Below are 27,491 nucleotides of genomic sequence, written 5' to 3' on the forward strand. Positions count from 1 at the left end.
ACACTGGTGTGGTGATGTTGGGCCACAGGTGATGGTGGTGGCTGAGTGGTGGGGGTGTTAGTGTTGTCCTGGGGGCAGCTTCTGGAGGCTGACTGCCCAGGGCTGTGGGATGGGCCAGGGTATTCCTCTTGGTCCAGACATCCAGCTGCACTCTCCTCACTGGGGACTTCTTCTCCTGGTGGGGGACTTGCACTTCTTGCCACCTCCGGGCGGGTGGCATGGGCTGTGGTACCCGTGTGTCACATAAATTAGAATTTGGTTGCCTGCAATGTGTTATGAATTGTGGCTAGCGGGTGATAGAGCAGTGGCAGTGCTGGAGGGGATATGGCATTGACAGTACTGTCCCTGAGTATTTTCGTTGAATCATATGTGTTAGTTTCGTAGTTTTTGCCATTGTCATGTTTTTCTCCTGTATTCTGCCCCCTATGCTGTCATTGCCATATCCCTTGCAGCACTAGCCACCTATTTGGTGCGCTTCCATTCCCAGTAACTTGCATGCAGGGGGCTTTCGGGATAGGTGTGATGAATATTTTGTTAAAGCATTGGTGTGCATTGTGGGTGATGTAGTGCAGTATACATTACATGGAGGGGTTGGTGATTGTGCTCGCAGGGATGAGTTGTGAGTTGGATGGGGGGTTGTGGGTATGTAAGGAATCTGGGTACGGTTGTATTGGGGATGTTGGATGTGTATGAGATAGGGTGTTTAGTGGTGGCTAGAGGGGTAGGGTGAGACATGCATTACAGGTGGGATACATGGTATGGGAGTATATATGACTTATCTGAGTCCAGTTCTCCAGTGAGTCCCTCCGGGTGCAGGATAGCCAAGACCTTCACATCCCAGTCGGTGTATTCCAGGGGTGGGGGGGAGGGGCACCGCCAGTCTTCTGTACTGAAATTTGCTGTTGTGATGCCATGAAACGTACCTTCCCCGCAGGTTGTTCCACCTCTCCCTGATGTCGAACCTTGTGCGTGGATGGTGTCCCACTGCGTTCACCCTGTTGACAAACCTCTGCCATAGCTCCATCTTCCTGGGGATGGACGTCTGCTGTACCCGTGCCCCAAACAGCTGCAGCTCGACCCTGAGTATTTCATCCACCATGGTCCTTATCTCCCTGGCAGTGAAGCAGGGTTCTTAGGGGGTGCCATGGTGTGTGATTTGCGTGTTGTTGTGAGGGTGAGTTGGTGGGGGGGTGTGGTGTGTTTGTGTATATGTGGGTCCTGGTTGTGGGTGTGTGGTGGTTGTGTAGTGCGTGTTGTTTTGTGTGTGTGTGACTTGTGTAATAGGTTTGTAGAGTGTGTGCATGGTGTTCGTGGCAATAGCTATGGTGCAATTGGCGTTGCAAAGGATTGTGGGATGTGTGTCTGTGTGTTTTATAGTGGTGTGTTTAGTGTGTGTATATGTGTCTCAGGTGAGGGGCTTTTGTATAACTCAATGCATGCGGTCGTTGTTGCTGGGTGCCATTACTGTGCGCAGCGGTCCGTACCACCGTTGAATGACAGTGGCATTGATTTGTGGATCATAATTTGGTGGGTGGAATTTTTATGGCGTGACGGTGACAGGTTGCTGAGTCCCGCCTTTCTGCTGTCATTGGCCCTGGTGGTGTGTGAGAATTTTTGGCCGTTTGGCTTTTTGTACTCATAATATGATGGACTGTATTCTGCCGACACTGCCCGTTTTTTGGCGGCCTCCAGCACAGTGGTCGCGGTGTTTCCCACCCAACTCATAATGAAGGCCATAGTGTTTCTGTGTTCCATGTCATGCTCTGTCCTTGGTGCTCAATTATTCATAACATGATAAACTGGAGTTTCCATTGTACTACAGGTGGCACTTCTTCATACACATGGGTATGGTGCTAAGTTCTTGCATTAGATTCATTTTTTTATACATATTTTAGCCAAAGAAAGATTTCTAATATGATTTTGTGTAAGTTTCTATCTTTTTTTCTACTACTGATGGTTTGGTTACCTTGGTCTGTAATATGTGGCTTTATGGTCATTGGATGATATAGACATCTAAAATTATTTTAGGCCCCGATGAAGAGAATGTAAAATCGTGAAACACATGTTAGCCTTGTTCAGTCTTGAGATTTAGACATATGTGCAACTTCTGGAACAGACCTCCAATAAATGAATCCATAATTTTATGAACGAACTAAGGGCCCGATTAAGAGTTTGGCGGATGGGCTTTCCCGTCCGCCAAACTCCTGACAGGGTGGCCGGAGCCTTCGTGGCGACCATGCTACCGGAACTATTAGGAGTTTCCCATTAGGTCGGCGGGAAAAAGGCTACAGCAATGTCTCCTGCTTGTAATTGAGCCGGCAGCAATGCTATAGCCCGCAGGGTGCCCCAGACAGTAAACAATGCGAGGGTGCTGGGCAGGGGGACCCCTGCACTGCCAATGCCAAGTGCGTAGGTCCCATGCACCTGTTCTCCGCCAGCCTCTTCAAGGCAGTGATACCGCCATGAAAAGGCTGGAAGAGAACAAGGTTGTTCTCCGCAGAGCTTTTGTTGTGGATTATGATCCCCACCACTGTCAGGCCATCGGGATCATGGATCCTGGAGGTGCTGGCGGAACCCTGGTGGTCTGACTGCCGGGGTCTTTATGTGACGATTGGACCGCCACAGCAGCAGTGGTCCTAACCTCCATCACTAGGCTGATGGTCTGAAGACCTCCAGCCTCGTAATGAGGGCCTAAGTGTTATGTTTATATTCAAGAAAGACTGCACAGTTATATTTGGACTAACTTAGATCTCATATTCTTTCTTATTTACTTTTTTTTAATGCTTGTGGGGCAGCAGTTAGAATATTGACTATGACCCCCACCCCAAAATATGTGCATGTTACCCAAAGTCAGCTGGGCTGCAGTTAGGATAGTAAATCTGAATCCCCCTACCAAACTGTGCTCTTTCCACAATGTTTGTTGGACCGGATGTAAAGGCTAAAAATGTATGTATTTTGCCAATGTTTGTTGGACTGGAGTAATAATAGTAGATCTGCCCCCCTACAAACCCATAGATACATGCACTTTCCACCAATGTCTGCTGGACCAGGATTAAAGTAGTAAATCTGCCTCCTGTAAATACATGCACTTTCACCAATGTTTGCTATCCTGAAGTGAGAATAATAAATGCTCCCCTCCCCAATGTATGCATGTTCCTTAATTTTTGTTGGTTGTGTGTTGGAATTGTGCATTTTATTTTTATTTTATGCAGCTTAAATTATATATTTTGCATCAAAGCTAAATAGTTAAATGTTTACATCCATTAGAATTTGTTTCAGATATTTTGAGAATGCAAAGTGTAAATATATATGTTTGCATATTATTTTATTTTGCTATAATTATTAATCCGTTATGTGTTTTAATTATTGATCTTGTAATATTCCATTTAGAAAATGTTCCATGAATTCGATTATTTATAATGGTTCAATAAGTTATGTGTTTACATTTTTAAATGAACCTGATTAATAATAATATTTATTAATTATACATGCATATTGTTTTTAGGCTAAATGAAAAACTTTATATTTGTTTTTTTATGATTTGTTCAAAAACCAAATATTTATATAGTAAAATTAAATATTTTTTTTATTTATTAATAAAAAATAATTTATATTTATGTTTAAGAGCAACAATTTTTGCATTTTGATTTACTTTTTTAAAATAATACATATGTTGTTTTTAATGTATACATTTTGTAAAAGTATTTAATATTTATTTAATATTTAAATAATATTACTTACAAATAAATGTATATTTTTATATGATATTTTGGAGCACAATATTTTAGTAGTAGATATTTTGGTGCTTACAATTATAAGTATGTAAAGTCAATATTTTTGATGTCGATATTTTATAATCAATATTACAACACCACAATATTTTTGTGTTGATATTCTGACACACAACCTATTCAGCAGCTTTAGCATTTTCACCCCAGTCACATGTGGAGAGAGCTCGTCCCCTTCATTCCCACCAATTTGGGGGTGTTGCAATCCCACTGCCACCCTGGAAAGAGAATTGCTCTTGCCCTTGAAGGAAATTAATCCACAACCATTTCCAGGGTGTGAATACTTCAACGTTTGAGTTTGTAGATGTTCCCAAACGTTATAGGACATATTCAGCAAGGATGGCTCACTCCATGCCTGTGGTGTAGAATGTACTCACATGCATTAGGATACCCTTGGGGTAATGTTCTGCCCGAGTAAATGGGATTACAGGTGCAATTGCACCTTTTGTGAATGCCTTGCAGTTATACATAAAGCTACTTTCGCTTGTATTTTGAATATACACAAGCAAATGGCTTTGGAATCAGTACCTGGGCAACAGAGAATGAAAAATTGTGCAGTGCTTAATACATCTGGAGGTAGTGTCAGCGAAGACAGGATGCCCCATGCAGATCTGAACAAAAACTGTAAAGAGATGTGGAGTTTGAATAGATGTAATCATCTCGAGTTTGAAGGGCAAACCTCTCCAGAAATTCAGGCTGTATAGATTAATGCCCATGATGAGTGATTGAGGCATGCAGGAAATCCAATGGAAGGGTTCAGCTTTGGAGAGGGAAGAATGTGAGCAAAATCCAGAACAAAAGATAGACACAAACAAAACGGCGATACATTTTCCTGGTCCACACTGATAAATGGAAGATCTGCCTTGACAGGTTCAAATTCACTCGCTCTGCAGTTAAACACGTCTTCAAAGGTATGATGGGATTCAAGAACTTCTTCAGAACTTCCTATAACAGTTTAGTTGTCTATAAAGAAAAAGCTGTGTCAATCAACACACCGAGAGTTCTAGCAAGCCCATATTTTAAGCAGACAGCATCTCATGTGAAACACGAATATCTAGCAGAAATAGCTGATTTACTTCCCTGCTCAAATGTATATGTCCTGCAAAAGCCTTCAAGAATTCTATCAGAATAATATTATCCATGCATAGCCATCACATGTTAAGAGCATTGATTATCCCAGACACAGTATTTAAGCGGTTGGTTTTAATAAAATTGCTTTTGTGACACGTTTCACTCTTGATAGAGCTTCACCGAGGGAGAATGTATGCTTATGTTGTTTAAATATATGTATATACATTCATAACTGTAAACTTCGTACTTGTATAGCGCACTACTCACCCATTAGGGTCTCAAGGCGCTGTACGCATACTGCTGTAAAACCCCTCCTGGCTTTTCCCTGTGAGGTGCCCACTCCTGGGCAACCTCCAAGGTGAAGTCAGGCATCCCAGTGCTGTTGGGGCCGTTGTGGAAATTAAGTAAGCTACTGCCCAGAGTTACAGAGTGGGACCCATGAATTAGATCAGGCACCGATGTGAGAATTATCAGGTCGAAGGAAATTGAGCCCAAGACCCACCAAGGCAGGAATTGAACCCTGGTCCCAGGCCAGATTTCTGCATCAGGGTCTGCCGCTCTAACCTTTGAGCCACACTTCTCCACAAGATACTAAATAAAATAGATACTAAATAAAATAGTTCAGATCACCTTCTCACAAACTATTCTACTAAATGTCACATATTACAGCAGAGAGTTAAAAATTAAGGCCCATTTACGTTCTGGTAAATCAGTAGCTGAATGTACATCATGTTTGAATGTGCACTCAGTCCCCTCCGGGTTTCCGACAATTAGGAAAATCCGTTACTAAAGAATAAAAGGATTTATGGAGTATTCGAGCTGGAAAGAGCAAGAATGAATGGATTTATGGAGTGCTAGAGCTGGAAAGAGCAAGAATGAATGGATTTAGGGAGTGTTAGAGCTGAAAGGAGTGAGATATTTAATCCCCTTTGAAACATTATGGGCCTGATTACAACTTTGGTGGAGGGGGTTAATCCGTCCCAAATGTGATGGATATCCCACCCACCGTATTATGAGTTCCATAGGATATAATGGACTCGTAATACGGCGGGCGGTATATCTGTCAAATTTGGGACGGATTAACCCCCTCCGCCAAAGTTGTAATCAGGCCCTATGTGATTAGTATGAGAACACAGAGAGATCTGTAGTTTGTTCCAGAGCTTGGTGGTTAAATAAGAAAAATATCTTCCACTAAATTGTGGGACTCACAGTCTTTGGAACTGTAATTAAGTTGGCAGAGGAAAATTGAAGAGAGCGATCGAACTATAGCTAACAACAGGAGATTGGACACAAGAAGGACCAAGCCCGTGAATCGCCCAGTGACAAATAGTGAGATTTTTTGAGAAATTTAATTCAGTGTATCTTTTTAAATATCTACCTGCTCTCCCATAAAAGAGTAACAGCATTAAGACATATGGTTAATATGCACATTAGAGGAAAATCTGTCTAATTTTGAGTGAGAACAGGGATGCTTTACGTGCAAAAGATATGAACCTACTAGCCATTCAAAAGTAATTACCGCACTGCGACAGGGTTATCAACACCAATGGTTTTATCTCCCATATAGAGTGGGTTGAGCAGGCCATGGCAGAGATATTATGGGGGGGAAGACACATAGAGCTACCACCATGCAGTTATGAGTACGCCAGGCGGCCTGTGCAATCATATATCTGAATACAGGGCAGGACCCCAACAGACCTGGAAACCTTGTGATTTCCTCCACTGATGCCTTGTATGCTCAGCAGTGCAGGTAGAAGGAACCTACAGATTGCCTAGGCACATGGGCATGGCTCATATGGGTGCGCACATGCGCCCACTCACGACTCAACTCAATGAAAGATGTTTTCAGGAGTGCCTCAAACTTGCATGATTGATGGTCACAAGGGGATCCCTGGGATATACCTAGGCTCAGGTTTGCTAGAACAAGGTGATGGTAGCCCAAGGTACATCATACTACGAGTACACTGCTGATGATGTATCTCAGGTCTTCATGATTCTTAAGAAACAGGCCACTGTCTCCAGCACGTTTGCAGGGGTGAGGGTGCCTCAGGGAGGACACAAGGCTTGTGAAGGGGGACACCATGTCGTAGCTGGCTTGAGCCCACTAGTATCCCACTGTTATCCTCCCTTGCTGAATTCCTCACCTAGAAGTGGGCAGTGAGCATTCTGCCCGATTCTGACCACCCTTTTGCAGGCGTGGCCAGAGGCAGAGATTGTATCATGAGGTTGACAAAGTCCAGGCTCTAAGTTAGTGGTTGAAAGAAATGCTGCAGAGATTTGGAGGAATGTGTCTGCTAACAACATCTACACTAGACACAACATTTACCTACAATAATTATGATGATAATTCTAGAAACCTGTGTAATAGAAGACACTGAAACAGCAGCTCTTTCCCCTAACTACACATTTGAGAGGCACAATCAAAATCCTAAAAATTGACGCCTATTATTGGTATTCTGAATCTTTGCCAAACAAGTGTGTTACCGCAAAAATGCACCACAATCCCGTAAGGATTAGTCAACAGAGTATTGAGGGGCGTATTTACTAGAAGTTGTACAGCACGGCCACTGAGCCAAAATTGGCAGGGCTGCTTCACTTCTAAAATGCCGGGATGCTTAAAAGAATATGGCGCATCTCTGTGTTTCTCCCTGCGCCAGCGCTAAATTAGCTGCTGAGCATCAATGCAGCCACCCTTGCGCCATGGTGCAAGGATGGCTGTGTTGCAGGAGAATGTTTTTGTGCAGGAAGGGACACCTTCCGCCATAAAAATAATTTTTAATGGCGATTTGCTCCTTCTATGTGTGCTGCAGAATACAGCACGCTTAGAAAGAGCAAAAAAACGAGGAGGCCTGCTTCGCCCAGCCATTTAACACAGACATATTTCTCATATCTCCCCTTTTCTCCAGGTGTAATAAACACCCTCAAGAAGTATGTACCAATTCATAACAACCCTTCAGAAGGGCTTGGATTGTACAGGGCATACTTGTGAGGTGGTCCAGCTCATCATGGCTAGGCTCTGTAGGAGCAGAAGCAATCAAACCTGGTGTTGGTCTCTTCCTAAGGGTATATAGATTCCCTGCAAGGTATGTAGTCTTTACAACGCAGGCATTACCAGGCGTTACACTTACCACACAACGGTTGCCAGGCGGATAAGTACCATGCATGCCATTTTCTCGCACTTTGCAACGTGGGACTTTACCACACAGATAAGAGTTTCAAATATATTTTAGTAAGCAAAATAAAGTGCATTAGAGGGTTTAAATGGTTTTACGGGTCAAGGGATGGGTAAGGATACAGGGATGTACGTTTTTTTAGGTTCATGGTTGGCTGCGGGTAGGTGTAAATACTGAGAGCTAAGAGGTTTTTAGGGTTCAGGGATGGGTAAAGGTAGTGGTGAGTAAGAGACAGTAAGGGGCTCTTAAGGTTCATGGATAGGTAAGGGTGCAGGGATGCAAGAGTGCAGCGCTCATGGTTGGGTAAGGGTAGGGGTAAGTTAGGGGTACGAAGGGGATTTTAGGGTTCATTAAGGTAAGGATGCTGGGTAGTAAAGAGTAGCATTAGATTTTTAGGGATCAGGGATGGGTAAAGGTGTACATATGTATGAGTTTTTAGGGTTCAGTGTTGGGTAAAGAAGGGGTAAATAAGGCACATTTAGGGTTCAGGGATGGGTAAGGGTAAGGGTAGATGGTAGTAGGTGGTATTAAGAGTTCATATAAAAATTAGAGGGGCTTTAGGGGTTCCCCCAAAATAAAAAGATAGATAGGTAAAGTTTCTTGATTTAATACAATGTGTTGCAAAGTTCAACCGGTTGTATTACATGTGCGGTAAAGGCATGCATGATGAACACTTATGCGGTATCAACTGGTATCCCCCAGTAATGCTTGAATGCCAGCGCTGTAGCAGCTCTGCCTGAGAGTGAGAAAGACAACCAGGTCTCTCTTGGCAAGGGGGTGGACAAGTGTTTCACGTTGAGCAGACGGATGAGCTGAAGGATTGAAGGATCTCTTTAACTGAGCATGACAGTGCACTCATGAGCTCTAGCCTGAGTTGTTGGGGTCCTTTGATACCCCAGCGCGTATGCTGCGTGAGGGCCGTCACCGGGGAAGCATCATCAGTACTTTGACAGGTCCCGCGAGAACTCAAGTGCAGGAAAGGGAAGTTCTAGAATGTCATCAGCCATTTAGGTCAAAGCCTGTCTTCATAGTTTATCTGCCTGCAGTTGGCAGGAGGCCTGACTTAAGTGCCTGGCATTAGATAATCAGAACTGCACAAGGATTTTCCTGTAGTGCACATCTTGTATGGCGTTACTATGCCCCGGGTACCTTGCGCATATCCATACACCCTCTATTGCACCCCCCGGTCAGTCCTTCTTGGCTGCCCCTCTGAATGAAGTGATCTACTCCCAGCTCTCTTGTCCAAATTTTCACCTGGAGGAACCAGGAGAGCAACAAAGGGTCCCATAAAAAGCTGAACTAAAGAGGACACTACGAAGTATTCCAGGCAGCACAAAGGAGGCGCTAATTTGCAATGCTGATGGACCTCATTGTTTTATAAATTACCCCAAATCTGGTCGGCGCAATACTCTGATGAAAGCAGATATGTAAATGGTATGAATTACGATTTCAATCAGAACTTTGAAGGGATTTCTATAGCAGAGGTCCCGGCGGAGAGGCTAATCCGAGCTTCTCGTGCGGAGGCGGGAAGCAGAAGAACAAACCCCCTTTTGTTGCTGCTCTCTCCAGCGGTTTGTTAAGCAGGACTGCCGACGGAGACTCTTTCATCTGCGCCGGGCCTCTTCACCCATGAATGTAGAAAAGGAAGGGTGCCCTGGGAAATAGGAACTAATTGATAAAAGATGAACATGAGAGCTAAAGAAGAGACCTGATTTCAGGACACGTGGGAGAAGCACAATCTGGATTGGATGCAGCTACACTGTTGCAGAGTGTGAACAGTGACCCAGATGTACAGTAGCTGTCAGTGTTATCTGGTGCTTTTAATTGCAAATGGCTGTCAGGGCTCATTGCAGTGTTGTCACAGTTTAACAAAGAGTGTTGAAACAGCTGTGCATTACAAAAGCGCTAACGAGAGTCCCTTTATTCCGGGAGTATGTGATCCTATTTATCAACGTTCCGAAAGTGCTCTTATCGAAGGGAATGTGCACAACAATGACACTGGTGAAATCGCGTACACTCAAATAATTTTACAAGCAAAAGTTCAGAACAAAAATAAGTGAAAGTCGAGAAAGCATTTCTACGTGACTTGATTCTGGAGAAAACATACTCACTAAAAGCTACTGTGAAGATTGTTGAGTCCAAGCTGACGGGTGCTTTTTATGACAACAAAAATCCCAGCGGTCTTTTTTCCTCTCCAATATCACATACATCCCAAGCTCCCATTTTACAAGGGTAAACATCTTTGCCCCCTTCTCCTGCTGATAGTCTTTCTTCTCTGTATCTGTTTCATCGGCGGGCGCACGCGCCCCTCTCTTCTCTCTCTTCCTGTATGATAGTCAGTTCTTCCCTCTTTTCTCTGAACAGAGGCTCTTCAGGGGATCCGCGACTGCTTAAAAAATTAAACATTATTAACAGATTAGGTCCCCAGCTTTCACTAATGACTTAATGGGGGGGTCCCCTGACTCCAAAAATTATTCAGTGGGGGTCCCCGGGTTCCAGTAATCATTAAATGGGGGTCCACAGAAGTCAAAAGGTTGGGAACCACTGCTCTATAACTTTTTTCCCACATAAAGTATCCAAAACAAATTTGTGTCCTTTTTCCAATACCCTGGGGAATCTAAAAGAACCCAGGGTTTGTGGATTCCCCTGGAGGGGATTGTGAAAATAGCCAAAATATAGCAACATATTGTTTTTTTTGGGAAAAAGAAAAAAAAAGGGCTTCACCAAAAAGCTTATGTTTTTTTCCTAAAAATGCCATCAAGGAAAGGTTTGCTGTGCTACAATCATCAATATCCCGACTATCACGAACATGCAGAGCTGAATCAATTTTTTTTTTTTACCACTGTTTGGTATTTTTCAAAGAGGTAGATTGGTTTTCTTAATTTTTTTGCTTTCAACTTACTTCTGGTTTGTGATGGAAACCAGGGTGAAACCCATGACTGATCCGGGAAAGCTATACATTTCTGAAAAGTAGACAAAAATCTAAAGTAAGCAAGAGGTCATTTGTGTAGATCCCTCAAGGTTTTCCCAAACAAACTAACTGTTGAACTTAAAAAATATTGAAAATGAGTATAAAAAAATGACCATTTGTGACAAGATTTTCATTTGTAACTTCTTGTCACAATGGCTGATTTACAAAAGCAAAATCCATTATGTCCGCTAGACCCTTCTGGTTGTGGGGATATTTAGGGTTTCTAGGTTCTCTAGGAACACCAGCCAGAGCCAACAATTGAATTGCATCTTACAATGGTTTTTCATTGTGTACAGGGTATAGAACAATTCATATGTCAAAATATAAAGACTGAAAATGGGTATCAAAGAACCTATGTATTTCTGAAATAGGCACTAGATATAAAGTTTATGAGGAGTGGCTATTTATACATTTCTGAATTTGTGGGTAACCCGCAGTACTGTGTGATTCAGAAGGCATACATCAAAATGTCCTTTCTTGCACACTACCATACATTTGGAAGGCACAAAAGCAGAAAAATACAATTGATAATAACAAATGTTCTACTCTTCTGTATTTCCACAAGTCTTCCGATAAAAATGGAATGTCACTTCTGTGGGTAGGCCTACTGCCTACAAAAGGAGGGGGCCCTAAACACAACATGGACACATCAATTTTTTTCCACTGAAAATGGCCCTTTTCTTAAATGTTGGTAGCTGTGAACTTTGGACCCTAACTCAGCAGGCCCCTAGGGAAACCAGGCAAACATGTACATTACTGAAAACTAGACGCATAGGGGAATCCAGGGTGGGGTGACTTTAATGGCTCCCACCAGGCTTTCTTACCAAGAAACCTTTGCAAACGTCATATTTTGACTCAAAAACAAAATTTCCTCAGATTTCTGTGATGGAAAGTTCTAGAATCTGCAGGGAGCCACACATTTCCTACCATCTACCATTCCCCTAAGTCTTCCGATAAAAATGTTATCTCACTTGTGAGGCTGGGCCTAGTGCACGCGGCATGCAAGCATCAAAAGAAGGTCAATGGGAGACGCGCGGAGCGACTCTCATTGACCCTGGTTTGATTTGTGTCTGTCAGGGGCACCAGGCCAAGTCACACAAGTGGGGTAGCATTTCTATGGAACAAGGGGGAGGGGCACTGAGTAGTAAGACTGTTGTGGATTCCTGCTGATTCCGGAAGTTTACCTCACAGAAATGTAGGGTAAATTTCCATTTTTAGGCAAAGTGTGAAGTTTGCAGTGCATTGTGGGTAGGAACACCTAATGGGATCCACACAAAGCCTACCATCCTTGTCTCCCCCTGCAGTCTAATTTTCAGAAATGTCTGGGGTTGGAAGATTTGCCCAGATGGCAGCTGACCTGGGGCAGAAAATTGTAGCCATTCAGCACAGAAGTAGGATAACAGTGGGACTATGACAACTCTGCTACCCATATAAAGAAACATCCAAAATCAAAATTTCCCTTTTTGCCAAAAAGATGGGAATTCTTTTGTCCACAGGGGAACAGAAAGATTGTTGGAGTCATGTTGGAGGTGGAGGTTAGACCTGATGTGTGGGTGGCTGGGCAGGCCGACCCACCCTTTGTAGCAATAAAAGAAATCCCAGGTGCCAAGTGAGCTTTCTACCCCTCTCACCATGGCAAATTGGAGTTAAAGACCTCTTATCTGCCCCTGGGGTTGGCAGGGCAGAAAGAGTCTTGGGGGTCATTTCAGGAGAGGGGTTAGGTCCAATGCATAGACAGGCTGCTCCTACTCGTTTCTCAACAAAACAATCATCCCTGGTGTCCATTAGGCTTTCTGTCCAATTGGCAGATTGGAGTAACAACCTGCAAGCAGTCCCATGAAAAGGCTGGTGGAGACGGGTGCAGGGGGCCCCAGGGGGTCCCCTGTACCACCCATGCACTTGTCATGGACAGTGGAGGGCCCCCCGTGGCCAGCACCCTCGCAATGTTCACTGTCTGCATAGCAGACAGTGAACATTGCGAGGGTACTGGTGCACCCTGCATCCTACAGTATTGCCGCCGGCTTGATTACGAGCCGGGGACAATGGTGTAGGCTGCTTCCCGCTAGGCCAGTGGGGGGAAACTCAGGTTTCTGCCTGCTGACCTAGCGGGAAACTCTTAATGGGCCCAGCGGGGAGGTAGCCAGTATGGCAGCAACCTCCCCGTCAAAAGTTTGGCGAACGGTCTAAACCGTCTGCCGAACTCATAATGAGGCCCTCAGATCTGATGAAAGCCTGCATATCCTTCTTGAGGGCTATCAAAAGGGCTGAAACATGTAGGCCTTTCAGTAAGAGTTTAATGATCCCCTTGTATCTTTCCCCACCCACTGATGGTCCTGCTAAAACTATTTAGGCCACCAAAAGATATTTTTTATCAGTTTCCCTTCTTTAAAAAAAAATCATTACAATATTAACAATAACTTAATTATTCAAATTTACAAACATAGGTTAACAAATACATAAATCATTCTTAATTAAAAAAATACAATTAATATTTAAAAAAACAAAAATAATACTGAAATAAAAATGAAAATTCTTTCTTATTCTAAACATTAAATAGAAAAATAAGAAAGCAGCAATCCAAAATAAAGAAAAGACACAAATGTGTTGAACTTTAAAGGTGTCAGATTTACTATTTTAACTCTAACATAAGCAAAAGTGAGGAAAGTGTTGGACTCTGGAGGGGTTCGATTTATTATGCCCACTACAACGTAAGCGAAAGCAAAGATAGTGTTGGACTTTGGAGGGGTTAGATTTACTATTTCCACTCTAGTGCAACCAAAATAAGGGAAATTGTTGGACTTTGGAGGGATTGCAGTTACTCTAACCATTCGAATTCAAGCAACAGTAGGGAAAGTGCTGAACTTAGAGAGGTTAGATTTACTATTCTAAATCCTACTCACTATTAAAAGAACATTTAATAAACTAACAACATAAAAACATTTTTACCTTCAATATTCTGTGGCATGGTATTTTTGACGTGCCAATATTTTCTATATGGTATTGTTGCATCACAATATTTTTGAAACAATAATATGGCCATTTACCCATTAAAATATTCAAGTCCGGGTTTCCTATGCCAAGACTTCAGTAATTCCCCATAATACCCACATTAGGTAAAAGTAATGCAGCCTTGTGCAAATGGCAACATAATGGATAGAATACCCACACATTCCTAACTTATGCCTGGGGAATAAAATACCTTTCCTTCTCCTACAACTTTTTTGCTTTCTCTCTTCTCCCCTCATGTTTATTTACCCTCCAATTGCTTGTTTTGTTTCTTCTCTCTGTCCTTTTTTCTGTCTTTTTTCTTCTCCTCGCAGCTTTCTTTCTCCTCCCTTTGTTTGATTTACTTCTTCTCCCTGTCCTTCGTTCTATTTCTTTTCCTCTACATTTGTTGTGCAGTTTTTGTTCCTTCCTTCCATAATTCAATTGCCTTCAAATTCATGCTTTATTCTTTATCTTACCTTTCTTTTTATTAGGTCTTGACCTAAAGACAGCTTCAGACATTGAATAAGATTTGTAGAAGAAGCTTTATTCTACGCTTTATAATAGACTCCGAGTCTCCTCTTCCACACTAAAGCTCCCCTTGGTGAGGAGCAGTGGCAGGGGTGGGGGCTCCCTGGTTGAAAGCAACTGTATTTGTGAGACAGTGGAAATTTGTTCATCTGCAGAGTGGAGTCAGTGTAAATAGGCACTGCAAAATATTTAATTATCAAGGAGTTTTAACATTACCATGATCAAGTCCTGCCGAGTGTGCAGGATGCTCCAGTGTGCATGAATTGAATGCTAAACACTGGCAGACACTTTGTGCACATTTTTGCAAGATGAAAGTGGAGTATAAAAGTACCTTATGTGAATAAAGTCAGCAAAAGTGGAGTGGAGAATGGAGGTCGCATGAGAGAAACCAATTTGAACCCTCATTGTAAGACCAGCATAAGCTGTGTAGGAAGAGTCTGGGGCCTGATTTCCTGTACGCTGTCCGAGTCACATGTCAGGATGCGGAGTGATTAAGTGTGCGATGGGGCGCACATCGGCAACAGATATATTGGGAACTCTGAAATCTAAGCCATTGAGATAATCAGGTATTTATGATCGAAAATACCGCAATAACTCCATGGAATAGAAAATGTGGGGAATATAAGAACTTGGCAAGAAACTGTGGAAGTCCAGCAGCAAGGAACTAAGGGGCACATGTACAAAGCAATTTTCTAGTTGCAAACGGGACGATTCTGCAAATCATCCCGTTTGCGACTAGAAAAATGTTTTTTGGGAAGTATAAAGCCCAAATTGCAATGTGGTTACTTGTTACCGAATCGCAATTTGGGTTTTGAGATTCGATATTAGGAAGGGACGTGTTCAGGGCGTTCCTTCCAAATCCAGAATCTGAATGATATGTATGATTGTTTTGCGACCATGAATGCAGTTGCAAAACAATCGCAGTTAACACCAATTTCAGATTGGTGTTAACTCATTCGCAAACGGGAAGGGGTCACAAAAGTGAATGGAAGTGAAAATAATTTTTCAGAGCAGGCAGTGGTCCCACGGACCAATGCTTATTCTGAAAAAATTAGAAGAAAACTTTTAATTTGTCTTTTTGAAATGCATCCCTTTTTCCTTCAAGGATAACGAGCTGCATTTTTTTAAAACTGCTTTATTTAAAAAACAGTCACAGACATGGTGGTCTGCTGTCCCCAGCAGGCCACCATCCCTGTGAGTGTGGCCACTCCCAATGGGGTCCCAAATTGTGACCTACCTCATGAATATTGATGAGGTAGGTCTTTGCGACCCCATTGTGAATCACTAACAGTGTGCTTAACACCGTAGTACATTTTGTTTTGCGACTTGCAATTTGTGATTCCCAAACAGATTGCAAATTGGGAGTGACAAAACAAATATTCGTACATCTGGCCCTATATGTTATTACTACCAAGGACACGTTTAAAGGATAAAGTGAGAAACTTTTCAAAACAATAGTAATTCAGCTGTCACCATAATTGCGTGTAACCTCTTCACTTAATCCATTTGTTAAATTAGCTTAGTGTATTACCCTGTTATTTGATCGCTGATGTCAGTAAGATGTTTCAATTTGATACCTTATTTTAAGTTCAAGCCTGAGGAAGAAGAGCACAGGTATTATGGCTGCAGCCAGTATGTCATGGCCTCCATATTTTCTATCTCAAGGAAAGGAGCCACATATGCACTATAAGAGGTGGAAGAAACTTTCAGAGCCTATCTGATTGCTCTACATTAGCCCCTTTAAACGGTGTTCCATTACATAATTTAGGAACTGTCGGGAAAATAATTTATGACAGTTTAAGAGAAGGGCTTTGAGCACAGGCACCTCTTTATTTAAAAATTAAGCACTGATGTAAGGCCTGCGCAAGTAATAGTTCCACTATTTTCTCTTACTGGGAGATGAGCGCCCCATTGTAGCACTTGACTCGCTGAGGGTAGCGAGTAAGAGCAGTCGAAGGCCTACTCAGGGAAGGTGCTGTGGGCTAGCGTTCACGGTTTGTTGGAACTCAGTAATAACACTCAAAAAATGACTATCCAGTCCGTGTTTTTGACTTAGAAAAAGTACATCCATTACACATGCACCACTACATATTATGCATTAATTTACAAATATACACAGAAGGCAGACTGAAAATACCTTAGATGATAGTGAAATCACATGCGACCCCTGAAGAGTCAAGACCCCCAAAATCACAGTAAACTCCCACCTATGTCAGATGGCAAATCAGAATATAGAGGTGAATCACTTTAGATAAAACAGGCCTATTGGCTTTATGAAGGGTTCACCATATTACCAGGACAATCAACCACGTGTTAAAAACACCATCATTTTGTGGGTAAATCCAATGACCAATAATAACCAAGGGCAAATGCAACCAATTATGTCAATAAAGCATATCAATCTTCATCAGTAATTACTGTCAGCACAAAGCAAGAGAAATATGCAAATTAGCAAGCACAGCTGGGCATGATGAGGCACTCATAGTAGTGAATATTTTATTAGCAGCTCTTCCATTGTGCTTGGGAGAGCCATAACCAGGTCTCTTTTCTTTTTGTTCATGTTTTAGGGGTACCCGGTCCCACCCTGGCACTTGGCATGACTCCATTAGTTGTGGACAGTGCAGGGAGCCCACCCCTGGCTGTCGCTGCCAGCTCCCCACATGAGCAGCATTTCCTCCGCTGCCTGGGGGAGCTGGCAGCTCTTCTCCCCTGCCCACTTCTGCGGCAGGGAGTTTTCATCTGTGGCAGCACCCTGCTATTCCACAGAAATGGGCACGGGCAGTGGGTGGTCAGGCTCACAACTTCTGGGCCTGGGCCCCAGAGCTGGGATCCCAGTGCTTGATTTTTCCTTGCGGGGAGCACTGTTCATTGTATTGGCTGATGGTGAGATGTGGGCCCCCAGGGTCGAAATTAGCCTGGAGCAGGGGCTCCATACCCCCACCCCCTTGGTGGAATAAATAAATAACCCTTCTGCCAACCCCCAGGCACTGCTCCACCTCAGCGTCAATTGTTGAAGATGCAATGAAGCCCCACGCACTCCATTTTTTAACAGAGTCAAACATTGACAACCTTTAAAAGGCCATAACTTGAGCTTTTTTGGGCCGATGTGTAGGATCCTGGACTCATTTCACTCCTGATAGTGAGCTCTAGCCAGCAAGGGCAGTTTTCGAACGCCACCTCTCCTCCAAGGCAGTGTAATTCACAGTGAGCTGGTTCTACTGGCTCTCTATGCCAGCTTTCCTCCTAATCTTTGCTCCTAGGCTCAGAAGTGCAGATCTTTCCCCCAACTGGATCTCAGGTGTTACATGGGGGGAGCCTCACTGGTCCTTGGAGAGACCCACTGGTCTTGAAGTCAACTGTGGGCACAGTCCGTAGTCCTTTTGGGCATCAGGGGATTTCTCCTTCTAGTTGTCCATGGCTGTCACAGTCCCCGGGACCAGCAGTGAAGAGCACAAAAACACCAACAACCCTTTCTCTACCTTGTGCAGAAGTTTTTAAAAGAGAGTGGAAAGTTCTAGAAAGCAGACACCCCTGGTCAATCCAAGGGTGCCACATCACATCTCCGCCCCTGTTCAAGTGCCAAGCAACCTGTGCCCAGTTACTGGGCTGCGCACGTCAGTACTCTCACATGTGCAGCCCTTACACATGTGCACACATGTGTGTACAAGTGTTCATATATAACCAGCCAAATCCTCTTGTGCTTGCTGCGTCACATTGGTCTTATCGTAAAAGGCGGACAACAACGGTAAACAAGCGCAGTCTATTTTTATTAGCATGGGTGAGGCACATGTAGTGAGAGTCACCTACGTTAAACATCCAAAACCAGGTGATAAAAAACCATAAAATCTGGGCATATTAAATACATGGAGCCCATCTTGCAACACATACATTTGGAGAATTTACTGACCTTCTCATCCGAGGTTAACTGGGCAGATGCACGAAGAGTCAGAGAGTACAAGAAAAGGTTTTTATTCAAGAATCCAAACTTGAAAGATAAATGTATTTTAAAAAGTATGAAGTAAATTGCTGGTTGTGCCAAGGAAAGGAAGACTGGGGAGATCAATAAAATAGATAAAAGAGAAGAATTTGGTGATGTAGGTATGGAAGATTTGTCTAAGCAAAGACTGGTGAAAAGGTTCACAGGGAGGATAGAGAAGCAGAGGGAGTTCACTCAGGGCTAACAAAATGCAGACTGAAAAAGATAGAAATCAAACAGTGAAAATTACGGTTCTGACTCCCCAAGGCAACTTCCTCTTGAGTAATGTATACTTGAGTATGTTTATTACTTTTTGCTTATTCATAATATCTGAGTGCAAGTTACTACTAAAAAAAGTAGTAAGTCCAGCACTGCACATTGTCAATGACTGGTACTGCAATGCCCTCTAATAGAAAATACTGGAGTTAGGGAATTAAAATAAGCCCCACATGAAATAATAATAAATTGAATTGTTGAAATAGTTACAAATATAATTAAATAACATTTAATGTAAACTATACATATAAAAAGTGTACATATTATTTATTTGTAAAATATGTAATACCCCATTTTGAATTTGAAAATTAATGTGACTGTTTATTAGGATATAACTAAATTAATGTTAATTCCATACATCATGTTTAATAAATATTAATGCATAATTGAAACATTAAATATTTTTACTTTTGGTGGGAATTTATTTTTTAATTTAAATTTCAGAAAAATAGAGTCTTCTTTGTGCACTGATAAGGCTGTTTAATTCCAGAGCTAGAAGCGGACACCAGAATAAAAAACGAAGTCTGGAACTGCTCCAGAAAATAACCCAGAGGAACGAGAAAAATGGAGAAGAGAAAAACATTCCTGCTGACCACGGCAAGCAATAGGGAGACAAGTAGAAAATACCAACAAGAAATGGAGAGAAGTAGAGTCTAGTGAGCAAGCAATGATAAAGGAACAATTGAAAGCAGCTGGGCTACTCAATTGAGCACCTTTTATAGCCCCTTCGCTGCCAGGCCTTTTCCCCCTCCTGTGCCGAGCCTTTTTTTGGCTATTTGGGGCAGTTCGCGCTTAGGCCCTCATAACTTTTTGTTCACATAAGCTACCCACGCCAAATTTGTGTCCTTTTTTTCCAACATCCTAGGGATTCTAGAGGTACCCAGACTTTGTGGGTTCCCCAGAAGGAGGCCAAGAAATTAGCCACAATACAGTGAAAATTTCGTTTTTTTCAAAAAAATTGGAAAAAGGGGCTGCAGAAGAAGGCTTGTGGTTTTTTTCCCTGAAAATGGCATCAACAAAGGGTTTGCGGTGCTAAAGTCACCATCTTCCCAGCTTTCAGGAACAGGCAGACTTGAATCAGAAAACACAATTTTTCAACACAATTTTGGCATTTTACTGGGACATACCCCATTTTTACGATTTTTTGTGCTTTCAGCCTCCTTCCAGTCAGTGACAGAAATGGGCATGAAACCAATGCTGGATCTCAGAAACCGAAACATTTCTGAAAAGAAGACAAAATTCTGAATTCAGCAAGGGGTAATTTATGTAGATCCTACAAGGGTTTCCTACACAAAATAACAACTGAAAAAAATAATATTGAAATTGAGGTAAAAAAACTGCAATGTGTCTCTACGTTTTACTCTGTAACTTTTTCCTGCAATGTCAGATTCTTAAAAGCAATATACCGTTACGTCTGCTGGACTCTTCTGGTTGCGGGGATATATAGGGCTTGTAGGTTCATCAAGAACTCTAGGTACCCAGAGCCTATAAATGACTTGCACCCTGCAGTGCGTTTTCATTCTATACCGGGTATACAGCAATTCATTTGCTGAAATATAAAGAGTAAAAAATAGCTATCAAGAAAACCTTTGTATTTCCAAAATGGGCACAAGATAAGGTGTTGAGGAGCAGTGGTTATTTGCACATCTCTGAATTCCGGGGTGCCCATACTAGCATGTGAATTACAGGGCATTTCTCAAATAGACGTCTTTTTTACACACTCTCTTATATTTGGAAGGAAAAAATGTAGAGAAAGACACGGGGCAATAACACTTGTTTTGCTATTCTATTTTCCCCCAAGTCTCCCGATAAAAGTTATACCTCACTTGTGTGGGTAGGCCTAGCGCCCGCAACAGGAAATGCCCTAAAACACAACGTGGACACATCCCATTTTTTAGAAAACAGAGGTGTTTTTTGCAAAGTGCCTACCTGTAGATTTTGGCCTCTAGCTCAGCCGGCACCTAGGGAAACCTACCAAACCTGTGCATTTTCGAAAACTAGAGACCTAGGGGAATCCAAGATGGGGTGACCTGTGTGGCTCTGACCAGGTTCTATTACCCAGAATCCTTTGCAAACCTCAAAATTTGGCTAAAAAAACACATTTTCCTCACATTTCGGTGACAGAAAGTTCTGGAATCTGAGAGGAGCCACAAATTTCCTTCCACCCAGCGTTCCCCCAAGTCTCCCGATAAAAATGGTACCTCACTTGTGTGGGTAGGCCTAGCTCCCACGAAAGGAAATGGCCCAAAACACAACGTGGACACATCCCATTTTTTGACAGAAAACAGAGGTGTTTTTTGCAAAGTGCTTACCTGTAGATTTTGGCCTCTAGCTCAGCCCGCACCTCGGGAAACCTACCAAACCTGTGCATTTTTGAAAACGAGAGACCTAGGGGAATACAAGATGGGGTGACTTGTGGGGCTCTGACCAGGTTCTGTTACCCAGAATCCTTTGCAAACCTCACAATTTGGCTAAAAAATCAAATTTTCCTCTCAGTTGGGTGACAGAAAGTTCTGGAATCTGAGAGAAGCCACAAATTTCCTTCCCCCCAGCGTTTCCCTAAGTCTCCCGATAAAAATGGTACCTCACTTGTGTGGGTAGGCCTAGCGCCCACGAAAGGAAATGGCCCAAAACACAACGTGGACACATCCCATTTTTTGACAGAAAACAGAGGTGTTTTTTGCTAAGTGCCTACCTGTAGATTTTGGCCCCTAGCTCAGCCGGCACCTAGGGAAACCTACCAAACCTGTGCATTTTTGAAAACTAGAGACCTAGGGGAATCCAAGATGGGGTGACTTGTCGGGCTCTGACCAGGTTTTGTTACCCAGAATCCTTTGCAAACCTCACAATTTGGCTAAAAAAACACATTTTCCTCACATTTCGGTGACAGAAAGTTCTGGAATCTGAGAGGAGCCACAAATTTCCTTCCACCCAGCGTTCCCCCAAGTCTCCCGATAAAAATGGTACCTCACTTGTGTGGGTAGGCCTAGCGCCCGTGAAAGGAAATGGCCCAAAACACAATGTGGATACATCACATTTTTTCACAGAAAACAGAGGTGTTTTTTGCAACGTGCCTACCTGTGGATTTTGGCCTCTCACTCAGCAGGCCCGGGGGGGGGCAGAAATGGACTAAAATAAATTTGCCACTCCAACCGCCCCGGGGAGCGACCCTTGCCTACGGGGTCGCTCCCCTTGCGTGACGGCGTATAAAAAAAGATCCCCGGGGCTTAGTGGTTTCTGCCCCCCTTGGGGGCAGATTGACCTAAAATCGGCCAATTTGCCCCCAAGGGGGACAGAAATGGTCTAAATACAATTTACCCCTCCAGGGGAGCGACCCTTGCCTAAGGGGTCGCTCCCCATCTCTAAAAAAACAAACAAAAAAAAAAACACAAAAGAAAAATTAGCCCTGGCGCCTAGAGGTTTCTGCTCCCCGGGGGCAGATCGCCTAATAACAATAGGCTGATCTTCCCCCGGGGGGGCAGAAATGGCCTAAAATAAATTTGCCCCCCTCACCCCTCCGGGGAGCGACCCTTGCCTACGGGGTCGCTCCCCTTGCGTGACGGCGCAAAAAAAAAGATCCCTGGTGCCTAGTGGTTTCTGGCCCCCTTGGGGGCAGATTCACCTAAAATCGGCCGATCTGCCCCCAAAGCGGGCAGAAATGGCCTAAATACAATTTGCCCCTCCAGGGGAGCGACCCTTGCCTAAGGGGTCGCTCCCCATCTCTAAAAAAAACAACAAAAACATTTTTTTTTTGCCCTGGCGCCTAGAGGTTTCTGCCCCCCTGGGGGCAGATCGGCCTAATAACAATAGGCCGATCTGCCTGCACGGGGGGGCAAAAATGGCCTAAAATAAATTTGCCCCCCCAGCCCACCTGGGGAGCGACCCTTGCCTATGGGGGCGCTCCCCTTGCGTGACGGCGCCAAAAAAAAGATCCCTGGTGCCTAGTGTTTTCTGCCCCCCTTGGGGGCAGATTGACCTAAAATCGGTTGATCTGCCCCCAAAGCGGGCAGAAATGGCCTAAATACAATTTGCCCCTCCAGGGGAGCGACCCTTGCCTAAGGGGTCGCTCCCCATCTCTAAAAAAAAAAAAACAATTAGCCCTGGCACCTACAGGTTTCTGCCCCCCCTGGGGGCAGATCGGCCTTATAACAATAGGCCGATCTGTCCCCAGGGGGGACAGAAATGGCCTAAAATAAATTTGCCCCCCCAACCCTCCGGGGAGCGACCCTTGCCTGCGGGGTCGCTCCCCTTGCCTGACAGCGCAAAAAAAAAGATCCCTGGTGCCTAGTGGTTTCTGCCCCCCTTGGGGGCAGATTGACCTAAAATCGGCCGATCTGCCCCCAAAGTGGGCAGAAATGGCCTAAATACAATTTGCCCCTCCAGGGGAGCGACCCTTGCCTAAGGGGTCGCTCCCCATCTCTAAAAAAACAACAACAACAAAAAATTAGCCCTGGCGCCTAGAGGTTTCTGCCCCCCCTGGGGGCAGATCGGCCTAATAACAATAGGCCGATCTGCCCCCAGGGGGGACAGAAATGGCCTAAAATAAATTTGCCCCCCGGGGAGCGACCCTTGCCTGCGGGGTCGCTCCCCTTGCGTGACAGCGCAACAAAAAAGATCCCTGGTGCCTAATGGTGGATTGACCTAAAATCGGCCGATCTGCCTCCAAAGCGGGCAGAAATGGCCTAAAATAAATTTGCCCCCCAGGGGAACGACCCTTGCCTAAGGGGTCGCTCCCCTTGCGTGAAATTCACGAAAAAAAACCAACTCCCTGGTGTCTAGTGGTTTCTGTCCCCCTTGGGGGCAGATTGGCCTCATAAACATAGGCCAATCTGCCCCCAAGGGGGGCAGAAATGGCCTAAATATAATTTGCCCCTATGGGAGCGACCCTTGCCTAAGGGGTCGCTCCCCACCTCTAAAACAAAAAACAAAACAAAAACAAAACAATTTTTTTTTTTTTATCCCTGGTACCTAGGGGTTTCTGCCCCCCCTGGGGGCAGATCGGCCTAATAATAGGCCGATCTGCCCCCAGGGGGGGCAGAAAGGGCCTTAAAAAAAATGCCCCCCCTGGGAGTGACCCTTGCCCAAGGGGTCGCTCCCCTCATGCCAGTTTCCTTTTTAGAATTAAATCCCTGGTGTCTAGTGGGCGTTTCAAAAGCCGGATTGCTTTGCAATCTGGCTTTTGAAACGCAGAGAGAGACTTTAAAGGGAAGGAAATAACTTTCCTTCCCTCTGAAGCCTCTCTCGGCCTCCCCCACGTGATCGGAAGAGAAATGCAAAGCATTTCTCTTCCGATCTTCCAGCGCAATGGGAGGAGGACCCGTGACAAACAGCACGCAATCGCGCGCTGACGTCACGGGGGTGGGGGGGTCGGGGATGGAAGGGGATCCCTGCCCTGGGGGGGTGGGGGGGAACCCCGCAGAGGGAGCGCTAGCGCTCCCTCTGGGCTGTGTGCCCAGGACGTAATGGTTACGTCCTGGGCACAGCAGCACTGTGCCTGAGGACGTAACCATTACGTCCTGGGCACAGAAGGGGATAGCGAAAAAACAGGAAGTGACTCATTTGGTAAATTGCTTCGGCCATCTTGGATTGGGAAAAATGTAGAGTATGGATAATGGTTTAATACATATGATTTTTTTATCTGCACAGGCAATTACATCAATGGTTTACTGAGAAAACAACCTGTAAAAGAAGACGTTAATCAAGAGAACTTCATTCCCCATCACGAATCTCCACAGGAAGTGCCATTACTCTATTTACCATAACTCGTTTGCACAGGAAATTACATCACTGCATTCACCATCATCCAGCTGCACAGGAAGAGATCTGTTTCCCACCAAAACCATCTCTAAAACAAGAATTTGGACAAGAGAACTTAATTTACCATTATCCAGTTCCACAGGAAGTAGCATGAATACTTTCCCACCATAACCATATTTAAAAGAAGTAGCCAGCCAAGAAAACTTAGGGCCAGATGTATGAACAAAGCCCTCTGCGAATCGCAAATATCGATTTTTAAGAAATCGCTATTTCTGAGTCGCAATATGCTATGTAACATATTTGTGATTCGGAATTAGCGATTTCTTAAAAATCTCTATTTGCGGTTTGCGAGGCCAAATACCGAATCGCAAAAAATTGCGATTCAGTAATTGAAAATCGCAAATTGCGAGAACGCACACCTGGCAGAGCCTGATGACATCACAAGCAGGAAGTGAGTCATCCCAGGCAGTTTGCAGGTGCCACACCCAAAGGAGCAGTGAGAGAGACACAGCCCAGCCACAGGGAGCAAGTCTGTGAACAAGGCAGGACTGCACATCACCATGGACAACTCTGCACATGGAAAGGAGAAGGGAGAGAGGAAAAGAAAACTCAAGTTCAGTGAGCAAGAACTAAAGGTGCCCACTGAGGAGGTGGTGAGGAGCCATGACCGGCTGTTCAGGAAGAGCTCACTCCAGGTCCCTGAGAGTGAGAAGGGCAAACTCTGGGCAGACATACAAACAAAAATCTGCGCTGTGGGTGTTGCGCATCGCTCAGTGGAGGAGATCAAAAAGAGGTGGTACGACCTGCGTTCCCGTGCCAAGGAGAGGGTAGCAAGAAGACTACAGGAGGCAAGGAGCACAGGAGGCAGACCATCCACCGAGACACCCTCCACCCCGATGGAAGACCTGGTTGAGTCAACACTCCTCCCAGAAGCTGTCAGTGGGATCACTGACATAGACACATCCGGCACACCAAGCACCAGTAAAGGTAAGTGCAATATTGAAATGTAACCCCATATGTGTATGTACAAATTCCCCTTAGGAATTAGCAAGTAGTGCAAAGCATTGTGAGAAGTAGTCCATTCTACATTTTAGAAGCAGCACAACAATGCCTTATGGGAGTGTTAGTCCACAACCCAGAGCTGAAAGTAGCACATAGAATGTAATTAAGCAGAGCGACACCCAGAATAACACAACACCCACTACATAGTGATATGATGTAACTGTACATTTATTACCATTGTGTAACCTTTGGTGATACATACATATATGACATGCTGCACATTGTTGTTGCAGATGGCCCAGGCCCAGCAGCATCAGCATGTGCCGTTGTGGGGGATGCTGAAACCCACCCTCCATCAGACTCCAACACCAGTTAGTCACTGAATATTGCGCCTATCAGATGCAGGGCAAGGGCAGTACCGCTCCCCGAATTGAGCCAGGACTCAGACAACATGCGGGATGACGGCCACACTCCTTCCCCAGATGGCAGATCCACTGTAACGCAGGAGTCCCAGCCCCAGCATAACTCAACACCCCGCAGGAGGCCTCAGTATGCAGGTGCACAGCACATGGAAGCAGGAGAGCACCCATCAGTCTTCGATCGCCTGGAATCCGCTATGCTGAAACTGCCGCACCTGCAAAACAGGAAGATAACGGCAAGGCATAGGCAGATGCAGGCACACAATGCAAACATGGGGGGGCTGCATCGATATTTCTAACATTTCAAAGCTGCATGAGGGACAGATCACAGCTTCCGAGAACACCAGGGAGCTGACAATTGCAGTGAGGGAACTCTGCACATAGCTAAGGCACGACAGAGTCAGCCACCGCAGGCAGGAGAGGCGATTTATGGGCATGTTTGGTGGATTTTGTCGATCGGTCAATCGCCTTGCAACATCAACGGCCCTCATATCACGACGTGCTGTGACCGCACAGGTGGAGGCAGCGCACAGCAGTAGGGATGTAGCACAGGGACTGGTCCAGATAACTAATGTGCTGGATACAGTGCTGGGTAACTGCTCTGCTACACCCAGTGAACTTGGACTAGGGGAGACTGAGGACTCATCTAACCTCAGCAGCGTAGCAGTGCCCACCACTGATCCTAGGCGTCGCAGTGCCAGGCACAGCACTGCCACTGAGGCGGATACCAGAGGGTGCACTAGAGTGGCTTGTGAGGCCGTAGAAAGTGACTGTAATGGCCACAGGGGACTGTCTGCTTCTTCTGTTATACAGTAAACTATGAATAAATAGTGAGACACTGTTAACTGCTTATTTTATGACACTTTTTTTTTTTGTTGCTAGTGACACTTATGTTATCTGACGTTAAGGTAATAAAGGTTCTAACTACCAGTACACATGTCGGTGAAGTTGTGTTGTTATTACTTACATCTGAAATGGTTGTGCGCAATGTCTGCATGCCTTTGCCTGACCTCTGCTGCACTGGTCCTGTCTGCTGGCTTTAGGGGGGGTATGGGATCATCATCCTCATCAGAGTCTTATTCAGATATTTCCAGAGGTATGCCCCTGGTGGTAGCTATATTGTGCAGGATTGCACATGTGGCCACTATTCTACAGGTCATGTGCGGGCTGTACTGTAGTGCCCCTCCACTTTTGTGGATGCACCGGAAGCGACTCTTCAGCAGCCCAAAGATGTGCTCCACCACATTGTGGGTTGCCCTGTGTGCTGAATTGTATCTCCGCTGGTGTTGTAGGATTGAGGTAGGGCGTCATCATGTAGGTGCGCACTGCGTAGGCACTGTCTCCTGGAAGGAACAGAGGGTATAATGAGTAAGTGAGTCATCTGACGTCACAACGCCATCAATTCACCAGTGTACAGAGGGACAATACCTAGTAGATATCCTTCACCAAACTCCCCAGCTATCAGTCTTGTGTGAATCCCGCTGTGACAAAAGATGTATGAATCATGTGTGCTCCCTGGGTACCTTGCCACAAGATCAGTTA

This window comes from Pleurodeles waltl, chromosome 2_1 (assembly GCF_031143425.1).
Source record: "Pleurodeles waltl isolate 20211129_DDA chromosome 2_1, aPleWal1.hap1.20221129, whole genome shotgun sequence".
Classification (NCBI taxonomy): Eukaryota; Metazoa; Chordata; class Amphibia; order Caudata; family Salamandridae; genus Pleurodeles; species Pleurodeles waltl.